Source organism: Haliotis cracherodii, unplaced genomic scaffold (assembly GCF_022045235.1).
Source record: "Haliotis cracherodii isolate W230 unplaced genomic scaffold, xgHalCrac1.p SCAF_32, whole genome shotgun sequence".
NCBI classification, from domain to species: domain Eukaryota; kingdom Metazoa; phylum Mollusca; class Gastropoda; order Lepetellida; family Haliotidae; genus Haliotis; species Haliotis cracherodii.
This window is the reverse complement of record NW_027266289.1, coordinates 500,691-520,667: the sequence shown is the minus strand read 5'-3', so window position 1 is coordinate 520,667 and position 19,977 is coordinate 500,691. Positions and strand designations below refer to the sequence as shown.

The following is a 19,977-nucleotide window of genomic DNA, read 5'->3' as shown; positions in this document are numbered from 1 at the left end:
GAACATGTACTCCCTTGAATACCTCCTACTGAACATACCTTGTTGAACTCGTTGTTTAAAGTCAGTATCCCGCTCGTGTAACAATGTACCTGTGTTTATGTGTTGAACGCAACCTGATCAGGTTTCAAAGCATTTGTGCCGACTAATGCATTTTATAAGTATATGTTTTCTTTGACTTATATCAGCCAGGAAACATCTGCCCTCTGAGAGAAACAGTTAAGGAAACATTTGCCCAAAATAATGTTTGGTAAGTTTGTTGATCTAGTTTTGAATCAACTCAACCGATTAAACTATACATCACAGTTGATGTTAATCATTTGATTGATATTCAGTCGAAAGCATGTTCAGTTAGCGATGTGAAATCAAACCAGTGACATGTACCGGCGCTTAGTCAACACTCAAAGAAAACTTCTACATGGGATATTTTCTAAAATAGTATTTGATTTAAAACATAATGCACAACTGCCGATATCTTATCTTTGAATATCAATAAATTTACGTTTCGACATAAATTCACATTTCAAACATGGTAGGGGTCATGTGGTTGCAATCACATCATCATCATCATCACCACCACCATCATCATCATCATCATCATCATCATCATCATCATCATCAACAACAACAACAACAACAACAACAACAACAACAACAACAACAACAACAATAATAATAATAATAATAATAATAATAATGATAATAATAACAGTTGTTTCCACTTCCAATTACAAAACAAACACACACTCGGTATACTTTCTTTCGCCACAAAGTTTAGGTTCATTTCAATATATTTTGGACGTGAATCAAGAGCGCCGCTTAAATCAAATGGTCTGAGATATACAGTAATACAGTGCAACTTGATCTAATGCCAGCAAGACCTCAGTGAGGCATGTCTATGTATCGCGCCATGAGAATCAGAGAGCAACTCCACTCAACATGATCAGTGAGTTCATTCCAACAGTTTACGGCTATGGAGATCAGTTGCCGTCACCTGATCAATAGATCAATATCCGATCCGCGGATACCACTTAGGGGTAGATACCATCAGACAGCGATCTACCCTGCTGACCCCAAGTCGGGTAACTCGTGACGCTGTTATACAATACTGTGTTGATGTTTTACTATAGTGTAATCATATTGCTTATATTGTTGTCATACCATGTAACTGTAAAGTATTGTGGGATGCTGCGTGTCGTTTTCCTTTATGCGTCGTTGTTAAACTATACGACATCGCATTGTCATACTCTGTCGCCGTTAAGCATTCGTGTATTGCTGTTAAACTATAGTGCACCATTTAGTTCTACTGTGTCGCTGTTAAGCAATTGCGTTTTGCTGTTTCGTTATATTGTGTCACTGTCTATGGTGCATCACGTTTTTACAGTGTGTTGCTGTAAAGCTATACTGTGTAATTGTTATAACAGTATGGTTTATATTTAGTTCATTTTTATTATGAAGTGGGGGTTGGTGACATGTCGAAAGAACTTTAGAAGATGGAGGTTAGACCAGGAAAAAGTAGTAAGTATAAAGATGATGGTACGGATACATAAACAAATTGAGATGTGGTTTTCTCATCCTCGGGTCTTGTTTCAGAAGCTCAGAACACATTGTCTGAACTGAGTATGAAGGCATCCTTATCATTATTGTTAATAGTAATCCAGATATGTACCTGGCTGAACAATACGACTGGTTTAAGACATTCACGTCACCTTCACCATGCTGTGGTTCTGTGGTTTGCGGGTGTATTGAGGTCCATGCAGTTGAAAACGTTTGTTTGAAGTTGACAATGCGGTAAAATGGGTTAATAACGAACACGTTTTTATAACAAACTGACGGATATAACAAACATTTTTTTCGTCCCGGCCATTTGCTGTATATCGGCTGTGTATAGACGTACTTATCAGAAACTGCGGTTATATCGAACTAATGTCAGTGGTCCCTTCGTTATAACCGTAGTTTACTGAGGAGAAGGAGTTGACATGCCTTGTCCTACTGATTTTGTATATGAGGGAATTGGCGCTGAACTAATGTTAAACTGTGGCATGGTATGTCAGTGTGCTAGCACTATAAACTAGGGATTAATCTTGACTAGTACAAGCAGCCACACACACACTTGTGTGTACGCCGATATGTTAGTGGACGGGATGTTAAGCTCCAATTCACCTCACCTCACACATCACTCACACATCACTCACACATCACTCACACGTCGCTCTCACACAACTGGCACATCATTCTCACATCACAATCAAAACACTCACGCATCGCTAACATATATGTATATGTCACACTACCCAAACATCACTCAACCATTTCTCAAATACCCCTCACACATCACTCACAGATCGATCACGCATCCCTCACACATCACCTAACGATCGATCGCGCATCACACATCACTCAAAGATCGATCACCTATCACTCAAACATCACTAAAGGATCGATCACACATCACTCACCCATCACTCAAAGATCGATCCCACATCACCAACACATCACTCAACGATCGATCCCACATCACCAACACATCACTCAAAGATCGATCCCACATCACTCAAACATCATTCAAAGATCGACCCCACATCACTCAAACATCATTCAAAGATCGACCCCACATCACTCACCCATCACTCAAAGATCGATCACGCATCCCTCAAACATCACTCAAAGATCGATCGCGCATCCCAAACGCATCACTCAACGATCGATCCCACATCACTCAAAGATCGATCCCACATCACTCAAACATCACTCAAAGATCGACCCCACATCACTCACACATCACTCAAAGATCGATCACGCATCACACATCACTCACACATCACTCAAAGATCGATCACTCACACATCACTCAAAGATCGCTCTCATGACAAAGCAGGGTTTTTATCCAGTGATTTCAATTCTTCATCACTGCCTTCATTAAGTGCATTCACGTTAATCCATAAGTTGTACGTTTTCCTTCCTGCAATCACATCTACGCCAGTGTTTTAAAACCTAAATCTATTTGTCACATGGAACGTCTTGGAGTCAAGGTAATATGTTTCCGTGAGAGTGTGTCTGTCGGCTATCCTACCCATTGTCTACTACAGCAGCACGTATATCCAAACACTGGCCTTGTTCAGCCTGTGGCTGTAATATCACTGTATTGACTGTCTTCAATTCCACATGCCACCATGTGTTGACAGCGACAGTACGGATACGTGCTTCTCAACCGATTAAATAAATCCAATTTATCTTAGTTGTCTGGCTCGGCATTACAATGAGATCACCCCCCGAGGAATCTATATAGGCTTCTCTTCACAACGCCGCATTGTGACGGAATGTCACCGTCATGTCTCCCCATACAGCTCAACGCCTGCCTCAATACAGCATTAACTTGATCTCTTGGTTATGAAGTCAGTGTCGTGTACCATTGTGACTCTGTGACCCGAGAGTGTCACGTATTGTCACGTCTATGCATGTCGGGTACTTGTGAAACCCATTAGAACGATTTCCCTTTTCACCGCGCGGACCTCGGAGGAGACATGGCCCTTACACACAACCATGCATTGACCGGGAACATTCCGACCTTGCTAATAGTCCCCTTTATTAAGTGTCCGTGCTGAGGTTGTGTTTGTAAACTATACTGTGTCGCGCTGTGGGGGCAGACTTTGGCGACAAATTGGACTGAACTATAATCAACTTAGTATTTTAATGGCACTGACATCAAAACAAGAAAACGTCAATACCACCATGGCGTAGGGTAATATATATTCAGCATGTTATGAATGTCAAACAGTGGATCAACCGTATTTCCGACGCCATGGGACATCGTGAATAATTTCCAAATGTTTCCACAGCATGTCAATGGTTTATGGCTGAATAAACAGGACATAACATATTTTGCATTGTTCAATGCCTGTGTTCTCTAACGGGGCGGGTATTGATCATGTTTAATAAATTTCATTTTTTTATTTATAATTGATACGCTAGGGGGGACAGAAACTGTTAACAGAACACGTCAAACTTGATGTATGCGACACGCAGATATTCTTATAAATTTAATAACTATATTGCCTTTCACGCCCCATGGAATCTGTTTCGGCTGATAATCCAGACTGATTTATCAGGAAATTATAATTTCAAGGGCAGAAGTTGAAGTCATATCAATGGCATTGTCACAAAGACGGTTTCCTCCCATTAGTCAAACAGCTTAAAACATCAAACGGCGTGACTGATTGCACAGATAATCTTTAACTGTTACTTATTTTGAAACGGTTTGATCCAACAGTAGGTGAGTCAATGAAACAAATCCTGATAGATGTCGGAATCGGTATTACAGTTAAACAGTATGGATTCCTGTCACGGAGCATTAGCTTGTTAGATATGGTCCACGGAGCTAAAGGCTTCTCCCTCAATACAGTTTATCGTTCCGAAGCAACGTGTTTGTTAGGGCGAGGTGAAATGAGGTTTATTAAGATTATTGCGCTTATATAGCGACGTGCATGCACGTGTGTGTGTGTGTGTGGCTGCTTGTACTAGTCCGGACTGATGCCGATTGATAGTGCTAGCCCACTGAGATACCATGCTACAGTTTAACATGAATACCCCACTCAGACACAGTATACTGAGCCGACCAGTCCTTGTTTTAGCCCCTTAATGCTTAATGCCGAAGCGCCAGACAGAGTAACAACAAGTACCACCTTTTAACGTCTTTTTGTATGACGCGGCCGGGCATCGAACCCCGGACCCTCCGATCTCCGGGCGGACGCTCTACCACTAGACCACGGAGGCAAACAAGACAGGAATAAAATAAACATGATTATACAGATGGCTGCGTTTGAAAATAGTGCGCTGTAATTAATGTTTGTTCATATTAGTATACCCCACACTTGAAGCGAGCGACGCGTATGATACAGACAACGCGATTACTGAATTACTACCATAAATAAGTCTCCGTGACCTCTCCGTCACCTCTACCCCAGACCTACCCGGTCTGTGTGTAATCAGGGTGAGAGACGCTAATGGAATCAACAGGGACGTGTTTACCCTGCACTCGTGTTGATAGGCGGAGGTTTCTATCTTGCTGTCCTCCAGGTAGAGTCAAAACACTCAGTTATGAGGACACATAGTCATGTTTATAGCTCAAGGACCACAAATCAGGTGATTGGTTGGTTGGATTATTGTTTAACGCCGCACTCAGCAGCATTACAATTAATATTATGACGGCGGGCTGTAAATAATCGAGTCTGGACCAGACAATACAGTGATTGATATCATGAGCATCGATCCACGCAATTGGGATCGATGACATGCATCAACCAAGTCAGCGAGCCTGACCACCCGATCCCGTTAGTCGCCTTTTACGACAAGCATGGTCACCTTTTACAGCAAGCATGGGTTGCTGGAGACCTATTCTACCCCGGATCTTCACAGGTCACAAATCAGGTGAAGTTTAGCAAAGTGAGTGAGTGAGTGAGTGAGGTTTTACGCCGCTTTAGCAATATTCCAGCAATATCACGGCGGGGGACACCAGAAATGGGCTTCACACATTGTACCCATGTCGGGAATCGAACCCGGGTCTTCGGCGTGACGAGCTAACGCTTTAACAACTAGGCTACCCGACCGCCCCGAAGTTTAGCAAAGATGGGTGGCCGCGTTCGGGACAGGGGCGTAGCTTTGTTTTTAATATGCCTCTGTTCACATAGCAGTGAATGGGTACCCGGTAGGATTAGATTGATACGTCACTGTTAACCTTCTAACGCGTCACAGACAGCTTGGGTTGTATACTCCCCAGGGAGCTGAGAATGAAAATTGTGTTCACACTGATCCTTTGGAGAAGATGATAATAATATCACGGCATGAGCATTCATTTTGGTGAATGGAATTTGGCGCATTCTTGACATTCGTGGTGTGTACACTTCTGTGCATACACTTCTGGTAGGCGAGGTAGCCGATTGTCCTTCAGTGGGACTACATGTCTCCTCTCCTAGTAATCAAAAGAGACAACCCAGACAAAATGATTATCCTTCTGTGGGACCATATATCCTTCTCCCGGTAATTTAAGATGGATAGACTCCAGACAAAATGATTACCCTTCTGTGGGACCATATCTCCCTCTCCCGGTAATCAAGAATAGATGGACATCAGACAAAATGATTACCCTTCTGTGGGACCATATCTCCCTCTCCCGGTAATCAAGAATAGATGGACATCAGACAAAATGATTACCCTTCTGTGGGACCATATCTCCCTCTCCCGGTAATCAAGAATAGATGGACATCAGACAAAATGATTACCCTTCTGTGGGACCATATCTCCCTCTCCCGGTAATCAAGAATAGATGGACATCAGACAAAATGATTACCCTTCTGTGGGACCATATCTCCCTCTCCCGGTAATCAAGAATAGATGGACATCAGACCAAATGTGGGACACCATCTCATTTTCTGGTAATCAATAAAGCTTCAAAGCAAACAATTGTCAAATTATGAAAAACAACATAGTCAGAAAAAGTTCTTTTGTGGAGCTTACTCAAGGGAAACTCAAGCCCTGAACTGAAAATATTTCTGTGAACCTCTCCCGCATCCCTGGTAATCAATGTAAGACCATCCCACAGAAAACGATCACCCCTCCTGTGGGGCGTTGGGTGGCAAAGAATTAAACTGCTCGCTCGTCACGCCTAAAGCCCCGGGTCGATTCCCTGCATGTATACATACAATGCCAGGCACCCATTACCGGTGTCCCCCGCCCTGATGTCAGTGGGATATTATTAAAACTTCGCGAATCCAACCTGCCCACTATCTCTTCCGGTAATCAAGATGGACTGATTACCTTTTTGTAGTGGCGGCTTCTCTAACGGCGCCGTCATGAACTGATTATCCTTCGTTGGAGAAGTACATACCCTTCCTTGTTGTACCCAACACGCCTACCGAGTTGTCTGAACGAAAGAATGCTGCTTACAAAACACAATAATCTGTGTGAACGAAATGAACCTTCATTCCAAGAACCGCGTATGCAATGTTTTTGTCATTGGAAGCACTATAACGTTGACGTCATAGGGTAATAATGGTCAGCAATAAGTTCCATATATATGCTGGGGGGATTATTTCCCCGACCGTTCCCACAGCCTGTACAAGTCTGTGACACTCCCATCACCGTCACGATCTACCCCGACAATACCAGGAGCAATACACTCAACACGGAATTCGTGGAGGATTACAAGAGCGAAATGAATAACGGATTATCTTCCTGGTGTGGATCAACTTTGTAAAGTCTCAGCCGCCATGATTCATAATGTATGTTTGTGGGGAGGATATTCAAGGCCATGTTAATTATTTTTAAGGGCTTAGTCACACATTCAGGATTTTTACTGCCGTCCTTGATAAGACCATTCCCGATTAAAATTTGTCAAAATCTGATCAAGATCCTGTGATCCGTGCCGGAAATTCACAAATTTGTAAAAGCATTTATTTAATCACAACAACAATCAGATATTGTTCAGGAAGCGTCCCGATTAAGCGTTTCCAACCGAAATCGTCCCGATTTTCCCGCCTCAATCTGAATGTGATCCGATTTGTATTTTCCGCATGGTAAAAAACCGAATCTGTCCCGACAGCGACCCGATTCTCCCGAATGCGTTCTGACAGAAATCCGACAGTGACCGGACAGTGAAAAGACAAAACTTACGTCTCGCATTTGGCAAGATCTGGACGCAGTCTGAACTCGAACTCTGAGTCGATAAGAAACGGCAATAAACAATTTTTCCAAATCATGCCCGGTCATCACGTCAGCGTCCCGATCCACAGGGCACCGTCCACACAACACAGGACATTGGTACGATTTTGATCCGATACGGCAGAATCTGTCACCACATGGTCACGACTGTAATCCGACTAGACACAGACGGAAGAGTTTCCCGAATGTGACCGGACGCACTATACTGTCAGGAGTGCTTGGCTGACCTCTCTGGACCTTTCCCGATCCGTGGGACTCTGTTACGAACGTATACGACTGCGCTCAGACACTGAAAGGACAATCCAGATCATTGAGGATAGTAATCCGACTTTTTCACTTTTCGTGCGCTGTCTGATCTCAAATGGGAGCCATAATCGGCGCTGTGTGAACACAGCCTAAACAAGACAACATTTTGCCGAGCATATTAATGATGTTTGAAGGATGTGTAAATAGTTTCATCGACATCACATGAACTCTCCTGTGACGTAATGAACAACTAATGTCCATGATGACTGATCAATAATTATTCAACGCAATTCGTAAATGTATCGTTGCTAAGGACCTCTTTGCAAACAATAAAACCAATAGAATGAAATCCGTAAAAAGATCAATGAGTGCGGAAAAGAATTCTCAAATTCCAATAATATATCAAACGTTCATTGTTTAACTATTCCAAAATGGATGTTCATTCTGAAAACATTTATGAAATATATATGATTCTTGCTTTGTCATACAGTAAAAACATGTACAAATGTAAGGAAGTTGAAGTGGCACGGATACTGATCTGACTCAAGCACCTGTGTCACTAACGGGAAGGCTTTGAGACTGCCAATTTGCATTGTGTCTGTGTATTTTTTAACCTTGTGTCTCGTCCAACAATATTAATACCCTAGTGATACTGATGGCGTCCCCGGCTACTGACAAAGTTCCGAGCCTCCAGTGTTCTGAGAATGACGGAGGAGCTGTCACCGCCTGCAATATCCCCCAATCAACGCCCAAGGTCATATCGTCCGGGCTGTAGATGACCTCGACAGATATAGACTCTACGCAGTGCTGCAGGACCGGGTGTGGCTACAGACTGACTGACTACAGACTGAATGTTGCACCTCACAGCGCCCCGCAGTCGTCACTGACTACAGACTGAATGTTGCACCTCACAGCGCCCCGCAGTCGTCACTGACTACAGACTGAATGTTGCACCTCACAGCGCCCCGCAGTCGTCACTGACCACAGACTGAGTGTTGCACCTCACAGCGTCCCGCAGTCGTCACTGACAACAGACTGACTGTGGCACCACACAGCGCCTTGAAGTCGTCACTGACAACAGACTGAATGTTGCACCTCACAGCGCCCCGCAGTCGTCACTGACTACAGACTAAATGTTGCACCTCACAGCGCCCCGCAGTCGTCACTGACCACAGACTGAGTGTAACACCTCACAGCGCCCCGCAGTCGTCATGACAACAGACTAAGTGTTGCACCTCACAGCGTCTTGAAGTCGTCACTGACCACAGACTGAGTGTTGCACCTCACAGCGCCCCGCAGTCGTCACTGACCACAGACTGAATGTTGCACCTCACAGCGCCCCGCAGTCGTCACTGACCACAGACTGAGTGTAACACCTCACAGCGCCCTGCAGTCGTCACTGACCACAGACTGAATGTTGCACCTCACAGCACCCCGCAGTCGTCACTGACCACAGACTGAGTGTTGCACCTCACAGCGTCCCGCAGTCGTCACTGACCACAGACTGAGTGTTGCACCTCACAGCGCCCCGCAGTCGTCACTGACAACAGACTGAATGTTGCACCTCACAGCACCCCGCAGTCGTCACTGACAACAGACTGAGTGTAACACCTCACAGCGCCCCGCAGTCGTCACTGACCACAGACTGAATGTTGCACCTCACAGCACCCCGCAGTCGTCACTGACAACAGACTGAGTGTAACACCTCACAGCGCCCCGCAGTCGTCACTGACCACAGACTGAGTGTAACACCTCACAGCGCCCCGCAGTCGTCACTGACCACAGACTGAGTGTTGCACCTCACAGCGCCCCGCAGTCGTCACTGACCACAGCCTGAGTGTTGCACCTCACAGCGCCCCGTTGATTTTGATATAGAAGTAATTGTTTTGCAGGGATGTCTTACTTCCTTTACTTACTCGTTAAGCTGATTTCAATATTTAAGACTAAAACTTGGCAATAATATCTAGTTATGTTTCTAAAGTACAGAGATACTATAAACATGAACAGACATATGTGCATTTGTTTATTTATGTCGTTGTTGATGTTTGTTTGTCAGTTATTGTACGCCGCAATATTCAAGCTATATGACGGCGGTCTGTAAATAATCGAGTCTGGACCAGACAATCCAGTGATTCGCATCATTAGCATCGATCCACGCAATTGGGGTAAAGCTACACTCACACAGACAATGCGACCGCGATGCAACCTCTTGGCGACTGATTTCCTTTGCCGCCAAATGGCGATCGCTGACACCGGTGCAATTACTTCTGCCCATATTTGAATTAGGGTATGATCGACGATCAATCAGCGATAGGTTTTGCAACTTGTCAGTGATTGATCGGTAACTGTTCACGCAGATACGGCGAAATGTTTGCAAACGATTGAGACCGATCGGTGACTTGTCAGCGAATCTTCGGTTACTTGTTGCAACTGAACGGGGACTGGTCGGTGACTAGTTGTCGACCGATCACCGATCAAAACAGAATGCGTATGAAAAGGGTACTTTTCTGAATCAAATCATTTCTTTGCAAGTTGACCAGATGTTAACAGCAGAACAGTTGTAAGTGCTCCGCCTGCAAAGAATAAATCAAAATGCTGCAGTTGCTGCCATGATGGTGTACAGAAGAACGAGAAGGACACGGTGAAGGCAGTATTGGCTGAGATCTCGGATCGTGAGAAGGCCATAGTTAGGAGACCATGATGATCTGATGACAGAGTTGAAGAGAGGAAGACCTGGTGATTTCATGGGCTACCTCAGAATGGAGTCTGTCAACGTCGGACATCTCTGGCTCTTCCTCCTCATCAGGTTTCCGCCTCTTCTTTCGTTTAGATATTGCTGGCTCAATTGTGACAGACCTGTGCACCCCAGCAGTTGTCTCTATTGTATCGTCTACAATTTCTGGTTCTTTTGTTTTCCTGGGTTTACGGACCAAAGTGATCTATGAGGAATGGAAATGATTGATGTGAACTGAGTGCTTATGGCAAAATGATGCTGTAATGCACAGACAGGTCTTTTTTCCAGACGGTGACATGTTGCAAACCAAACGTCGAACGAACGCTTGGAAACCATGCAACCGATCGACAAACAGACACCGATGAAGCGCCGGTGGATCACCGCCTCATCACTGATCAAACACCCTTGTGTAATGAAACCGATCGCCGCACAGTGGAACCCAATCTGCTATTAGAATAACACCACTTGATGACCTCTAGGATACCAATGAAACCTCCGAGCGACCAAATCGGTCGCAGCCAGTCTTGCGACCGAATGGGTTTTGCGACCGGTCTGAAACCTTGTGGCGACCTCAGTGAAACCTTTCATAGAACCCTGAAACCTCATTGCGATTGTCAAATATTTTGGTCGCCAGGAAGTTGCATTGCCGTTGCACTGTCTGTGTAACTGAGGCTTTAGTCACCTCTTGCGACAAGCATAGTCGCCTTTAACGGCAAGCATAGATTGCTGAAGACCTATTCTACCCCGGAGCTTCACGGGTCTGTAGTTGATGAAACGCAACTGCTGACATCTTGAAGTTGTATAAATCAATGAATACTATCATTAGCACATGGACAGCAAGGAGTATGTTATATCAAGGACCAAGTATGAGGTCCATCACAAGGACCAAGTGTATGGACCATTATACAGACATCCCAAGGACCACATGTATACAGACATCCCAAGGACCACACGTATACAGAGATCCCAAGGACCACATGTATACAGACATCCCAAGGACCACAGGTATACAGACATCCCAATGACATCACGTATACAGACATCCCAAGGACCACATGTATACAGACATCCCAAGGACCACATGTATACAGACATCCCAAGGACCCCACGTATACAGACATCCCAAGAACCACATGTATACAGACATCCCAAGGACCACACGTATACAGACATCCCAAGGACCACATGTATACAGACATCCCAAGGACCACATATATACGGACATCCCAAGGACCACATGTATACGGACATCCCAAGGACCACACGTATACAGACATCCCAAGGACCACATGTATACAGACATCCCAAGGACCACATGTATACGGACATCCCAAGGACCACACGTATACAATCATCCCAAGGACCACACGTATACAGACATCCCAAGGACCACATGTATACAGACATCCCAAGGACCACATGTATACAGACATCCCAAGGACCACACGTATACAGACATCCCAAGGACCATATGTATACAGACATCCCAAGGACATCACGTATACAGACATCCCAAGGATCACATGTATACAGACATCCCAAGGACCACATGTATACAGACATCCCAAGGACCACACGTATACGGACATCAAATGAGCCACTACGACAAGGACGGTTAGTATACCATCCATCACAGTGGGATTGTCAATACCACTGTATGCAAACAGCTGCAAATGTATATTTGTAGTACTGTCACTCTTTGCCTTGGCCAGAAAACGATGCTCTGCATGGAGTAATGACTGCTTAATACGGTACATATATACTAAGTTAGGCCAATCCTACTAAGTGTGTTAATATCAACTAGCCTACAATATCTACCACTGTTGGCTCGGTCTGGCTAATGGGTATAGAGAAGAGATAATACAAATAACGCCACGATATCGGTGAAATTAATTACACAAATTCGAACTGAGCAGTTAACGGTCTGCTTACTGCTGATTGTTCTATTGTGCTGTTGTTTCGGAAACGGTCCATGGCAACGTGGTTATGACGTCATGTGTGCACATGCGGCCACAGGCCCTTATATGTCACGTCATTGCAACTGTCGAGTGAATGAGCTAATGTCTCTATTTGTGATCGGAAAACTTTCAAATTTTTCGACATTTTCTCAGAAAAGAAACCAACATGTCTCCAAATTCTGAATTATGGGTTGTTTGTTCTCCTGAAATTATTTCATGTCTCAGTACCTCTACAGTGAATTTACTGGGAACAGATATTCCGCAATTCCGCGTAGCTAGAAGGTTATGTTTTCAGAACAAATTTCTTCTCTGATCCAACGTGATCTAACCAGCTGAGTCACAGTAGCCCACTACCACCAACTCCGTGGCAATAGCCTTGAACTATATAACTCTTTTGTGTGCAGGTTTTGTTTAACAATCAGTGCACGACCCACTCCACACCACTGCGGTGTTATTCTCTCACACACGGGGTCATACCTGAATGTTAGTCGCGCCATCTGGCTCACACTAATGAGAAAAGTCCCATGTGTGGGAGAAGACTGTGGAATAATAATAATAATAATAATAATAATAATAATAATAATAATAATAATGATGATGATGATGATGATGATGATGATGTCAGTGTTGATATGGTTGATGGATCTGTACTGCTGGACGGTACGGAAATGAGTGTCAACCAAGCGAAGTGCCACATCAGGTTCGGTTTCTCAAGGGAAGGCTCTCTAAACGGTCACTGCATCGAGTTTATATGCAGTGTGTTGAGAAGGTCAGCAACCCTGCAGAGTCCTTAGTTTGGATGAAATCGGGTGGCCTGACAAGTTACTGCTCAGGACCAGTCACTTCCCACTCGAAACCGTCAATGAGTTGCATCAAAATGTAAAATCTATTTTTAAATGTAGATTAGGCAATGAATTTAATGAGACTGTCCAACACATTGTCTGTGGATGCCAGCTTTGTCACAAACACAGTATCTTAAGCGACATGATGGTGTGGCTCGATCACTGTATTACCGTCTTCGCCATGCTTGTGGTTTTGACACAGAGGTCTACCCATGGTACCACCGGGATATGTAGAGGGCGTCATGGAAAATGATAAATGCAAAATTATTTTGACTAGGTCTGAATGCAGCCTCAGACGTATCCAGGGCAGCAAATCTAATCTTGATAAATCCAATGAAATCATTTATATTGTTGAATTTTCTGTCCCTTTTGACATTAATGTGATTGACAAGATCCAGGAAAAACATGGCAAATATGTAGACCTCCTTTCGAAATGTCACGCTTGCATCCCAAGTACCAAGTTGTCCGACTCCCCATTGTTCTCGGTGCCTTAGGTTTGGTACCTCCCAATCTGTTGACGGGCATAGGGGGAGTACCCGGGTTTGCTACCAGGAATACAGCCCTTCTGACAATCTGGGTAATGCAGAAGGATGCAATGATGGTGAGTCTTCACATTCTCCGAAAAGTTCTGGGTGGGTTTGACTAGGCAGCGCTTCCTGGGAGAAGTCCCATTCGCTGTCTGGGCTGCGTGTAGAGGGGGCAAGGGCCCTGAGCTGATGATGAGCCTAACCAGCCTGCCTGTGCCAGGATCACCAAAACCCTCTTTGCTGCATTTAATATTTCAATATGTACTAATAATTATCACGATAACGATAATAATAATAATATAATAATAATAATAATAATAATAATAATAATAATAATAATAATAGTAATAATAATAATGATGATGATGATGATGATGAGGATGATGATGATGATGATGATGATGAGGATGATGATGATATAGAAGCGTATCAACCTTTCCGCAATCAAAATATATAGCGGCTAAAAGCAGAGCCCATTGTTCTTTTCCAACTATTTAAGAAGCGTGCGTGTCAGGATCAACATTTAAGTAACCATTTAAATAAAACAACATTTAAGCATTATGCTTTCACAACGATCTGATAGTGATCGAAGAAAACTACAACACGGCCCATTCTTCTGGCATGAAAGCAAGACCAATCTATACATGTTGAGTTGGGTTATATGAAGCAGTTGACATGTATATGCAAAGGGCGACAGTTGATTTTGTAGTCATTGTCTCTTTCACACAGCGATACTATCTCTATCACGCCATACACGAGAGTTAAATACTCCTCGATCGATTTACACAGGTGGTTGTACACTAGGGGACGTCCAACGAGGGCGCTGACAATAAGAGTTTATTATTCATCAAGCACTGCAGGTTTTAGAGTTAAAATATTTCTGTTGACGTTCGTAGGAAAACATCATAACGGGAGGAAGTTTCCTCCGTGTGCCTCAATAATTTTTCGTACCCTTTAATATTCTCATATTGAACTAAGGTCTTAAACAACGTCAACAGAAATATATTTTATCAGAAGCGTACGTTTCCTGATCAACATTTAAGTAACCATTTCAATAAAATAACACTTAAGCATTACGCCTTCACGTCACGCCGAAGACCCGAGTTCGATTCCCGACATGGGTCAATGTGTGAAGCCCACTTTCTGGTGTCCCCCGCCGTTATATTGCTGGAATATTGCTAAAACCGGCGTAAAACCATACTCACTCACTCATTACGTCTTCATAACGAAATGATAATTATTGAAGGAAAATTAGAACAACGTCCATTCCTATGCCATGAAAGCAAGACAAACACGCTTCGTCAACCACATATAGAATTACAACGTGTTTACAAGATACAGACGCAATAAAAACACATTATCGGGTTTCCTCTTGTCACGTGACTGCTTCCTTCACTATTTTAACAACTATTCTTCTTGCGATTGGGGATGACACAGATATAAAAATACACTTATAATTATATAAAAAGAAAAAAAATATCCATATGCATTTGAATAACTATTTTTCCATGGCTGTATGTTAAGTACGCTATGGTGCATGTGTTTACGTACACCTGTGTTTGTATACTAATTGTATACATTGTGAAGATCGAAGACAAACTTATCATAGAACGAAAAGTATACAATTGTAAATTGTGATTTTATAAGGTTTCGGGTGGTATCTTAGTACGAATTTACCCTTGTCCCCACTATTTAGCTTTGGTTTATGAGAAATATCCCCAGTTCTTAACCTAGCATGATTTCATATAATTATAACCATACCCTGAAAGCTACGTCAAGGCCATGTGTGTCCCCTGTCGGCTTACCTGTGTTCCGACAGTTTGATCCAGCTCTGGGTGAGACCGCTCTGTGACCAGTATCCCGTGTGCTGCCACACCGCGTATATCCCACCTGTATATCAGTGACCACACACTCTTGTTTAGCCACGACAACTTCAGCTCCTCACACCGCCGTGAAGCGAGCGAGTCCTCCGGGCACCTGCCGTGTGTCGTCATGATCAACGTGACAGGACCTGCATTGACTTTCTCTGTCACGGGCGGGTTTGTGTCGCTGACACAGTGAGGTTTGTACAACTTCTCATCTACTAAACTCGACTCAGCATGTTCCATTTACTCATAACAAGCTTTGTAACCGTCGCTGGAACAACGTAAATCGTCATCCTATTTGTATATTATATACATAACCGGTTACGTAATTCGATAGGTCCTACCATGACACCCTTAATCGTGTCTTTGACTGAATTAATGCAAATATTTGCCATAAATCACAGGTTTTTTTATTTGATCACGAGACATTTATAATCGGTGTGTCTGGGTATTAATACCTTTGTATCGAATGTCAGTTTTTTCTAATCCCTTGTAGAGGGTGACGGGTGACCTGTATGAGATTCAAGATACTGCACGCGAGGCTCCATCGAGAAACTAGCTATTAAAATCTTAATCGTATTGTAGAATGCTGTGAGTGTGTGTGTTTAACGTCCACTTTGAATAGTGTGGTGAATTGGGGTTTAATTTCGCGTTCAAGATTATTGCACTCATACAGTAACTTGCATGTGAGTGTGTGCGTGCGTTTATAGTTCTGGACCAGTGACATACTATGCGGCAGTTTGACATCTATACCCTACTCACACAATACACTGACTCCAAGCCGACTAGTCCTTGTTTCTCCCCCTGATGCCGAGTGCCAGGGAAGGAAACAACAAGTACCATTTGTTAACGTTATTTTTTATGAAGCGGACGGAGATCAAACCAGCGTCATTCCGCTCTCAGGGCAGACGCTCTATCCACTACATCAGGGAGGCGGTCTCCAGGAAGACACTCTATCCACTACACCACGGAGGCGGTCTCCAGGAAGACACTCTATCCACTACACCACGGACGCGGTCTCCAGGAAGACACTCTATCCACTACACCACGGACGCGGTCTCCAGGCAGACGCTCTATCCACTACACCACGGAGGCGGTCTCCAGGAAGACACTCTATCCACTACACCACGGAGGCGGTCTCAGGGCAGACGCTCTATCCACTACACCACGGAGGCGGTCTCCAGGAAGACACTCTATCCACTACACCACGGAGGCGGTCTCCAGGCAGACACTCTATCCACTACACCACGGAGGCGGTCTCCAGGCAGACACTCTATCCACTACACCACGGAGGCGGTCTCCAGGCAGACACTCTATCCACTACACCACGGAGGCGGTCTCAGGGCAGACGCTCTATCCACTACACCACGGAGGCGGTCTCAGGGCAGACGCTCTATCCACTACACCACGGAGGCGGACTAATTAGCATCATCTGTCTATGAAACAATGTGTATATATGCGACCGAGTGATTGTTGTTTAACGCCCTCAGCCATATTCCAGGTACACCTATACAGTCAATGTATAACCGAGGTTGAGCCAGACTATTTGATTGTATTTTGGGCATCGCTCTAAGCCGCTGGGTTGCAATAACACGCAATTATTCTACACCGCGTCTGACTATCCGATCAGGCCTACTGGCATCCAGCGACAAGCGCCACATTGCCGTAAACCCTACTGTTTTTTGACAAGTGAGAACACCTAACCCTGTTCACAGAGACATCAGAGATCATCCGATATTACGACCGTTTGCTCAAGCTCTATGAACCTCACCTCATGCGGAAGTTGCGGGCCATAACGCGTCCACAGTGAACCTTTACACATATGGGATTTGCGTAAATCCCACAGGTTGGAAATTGTGGGCCATAACGGGTCCACAATTAATTTTCGCACATTTGGGACTTATGGGCCATCATCATCATCATCATCATCATCATCATCATCATAATTATATAGCGCAAAATCCACATCACAGAGGGGCATGATCAATGCGCAAATTCAGCATATGTCATATATATCATGATATCCATATCTTACCATTTCCGGATCCGCTGTGCACTAGGCGGGTGTTGGGTCGCTGTAAGGAGTTATCTATACGGAACATACATTGAAGTCATCTGATAAGAAGCCATATTTGAAATTTGATACCCGACAAAGAACCGTTGAGCTAGCGGCGATGATTGATGTGTTTGAAGAAAGGAGTAGTTGATTGAACTGATATTTGTTGTGATGACTGAATTCCTATATTCATTGAAATGTGTATTTATACCTCAATGTCAGATCTAATGTCACCACATTCAAACGTCATGTATAAATACCAGGATTAATTTGTTCCAGAGAACGTGATAGTGTATGTTCCTTCATTAACACTCACATTTATTACGTTCATCAATCAGACTGGAAAATATGGACATTGCAGTTGCAATATTCAACTGACATTTCGTAATCTGTGTTCACTGTTAGTACAACCGGATATATAGTGTGTACAATCATAGGACTAATTGAGGTGTCATGGTACAACAATGTAACACAATTAATCACACATATTTATGACGGTGAAATGAGTACAATCTGATGACACGACATTAATTAGCTGAAGGGAACATCCCGTCAAGTCTGGAATGATGTCAGTATTGTACACGTTGTATCCTGTGTGTGGGGCTATGTATTGTACACTTTGTATCCTGTGTGCGGGGCTATGTATTGTACACGTTGTATCCTGTGTGCGGGGCTATGTATTGTACACGTTGTATCCTGTGTGCGGGGCTATGTATTGTACACATTGTATCCTGTGTGTGGGGCTATGTGTTGTACACGTTGTAACCTTTGTGAGAGGCTATGTATTGTATACGTTGTATCCTGTGAGTGGGGATATGTATTGTACACGTTGTATCCTGTGTGTTGGGCTTTGTATTGTACAGGTTGTATCCTGTGTGTTGGGCTTTGTATTGTACACGTTGTATCCTGTGTGTTGGGCTTTGTATTGTACAGGTTGTATCCTGTGTGTTGGGTTTTGTATTGTACATGTTGTATCCTGTGTGTGGGGCTATGTATTGTGCACGTTGTATCCTGTGTGTGGGGCTATGTATTGTACACGTTGTATCCTGTGGGGGGGGGGGGCTATGTATTGTACACGTTGTATCCTGTATGTGGGGCTATGTATTGTACACGTTGTATCCTGTGTGTTGGGCTTTGTATTGTACACGTTGTATCCTGTGTGTTGGGCTTTGTATTGTACACGTTGTATCCTGTGTGTGGGGCTATGTATTGTACAGGTTGTATCCCGTGTGTTGGGTTTTGTATTGTACATGTTGTATCCTGTGTGTGGGGCTATGTATTGTGCACGTTGTATCCTGTGTGTGGGGCTATGTATTGTACACATTGTATCCTGTGTGTGGGGCTATGTATTGTACACGTTGTATCCTGTGGGGGGGGGGGGGGGGGGGGCTATGTATTGTACACGTTGTATCCTGTATGTGGGGCTATGTATTGTACACGTTGTATCCTGTGTGTGGGGCTATGTATTGTACACTTTGTATCCTGTGTGTGGGGCTATGTATTGTACACGTTGTATCCTGTGTGTGGGGCTATGTATTGTACACGTTGTATCCTGTGTGCGGGGCTATGTATTGTACACGTTGTATCCTGTGTGCGGGGCTATGTATTGTACACTTTGTATCCTGTGTGCGGGGCTATGTATTGTACACGTTGTATCCTGTGTGCGGGGCTATGTATTGTACACATTGTATCCTGTGTGTGGGGCTATGTGTTGTACACGTTGTAACCTTTGTGAGAGGCTATGTATTGTATACGTTGTATCCTGTGAGTGGGGATATGTATTGTACACGTTGTATCCTGTGTGTTGGGCTTTGTATTGTACAGGTTGTATCCTGTGTGTTGGGCTTTGTATTGTACACGTTGTATCCTGTGTGTTGGGCTTTGTATTGTACAGGTTGTATCCTGTGTGTTGGGTTTTGTATTGTACATGTTGTATCCTGTGTGTGGGGCTATGTATTGTGCACGTTGTATCCTGTGTGTGGGGCTATGTATTGTACACGTTGTATCCTGTGGGGGGGGGGCTATGTATTGTACAC

General features: G+C 44.0%; 1 protein-coding gene and 1 pseudogene across 1 annotated transcript in view; one reads left to right on the top strand and one right to left on the bottom strand.

Annotated features, from left to right (window-relative positions):
• LOC139477213 (death domain-containing protein 1-like) overlaps positions 1–15,972 on the bottom strand; it is a 72,105-nt gene extending 56,133 nt beyond the window's left edge. The window contains exon 1 of the mRNA XM_071259773.1: positions 15,826–15,972. The gene's annotated coding sequence lies outside the window, so the exon portion shown is untranslated. The remainder of the gene's footprint in view (positions 1–15,825) is intronic.
• LOC139477234 (serine/threonine-protein phosphatase 6 regulatory ankyrin repeat subunit B-like) overlaps positions 1–19,977 on the top strand; it is a 214,874-nt pseudogene that overhangs the window by 159,483 nt on the left and 35,414 nt on the right.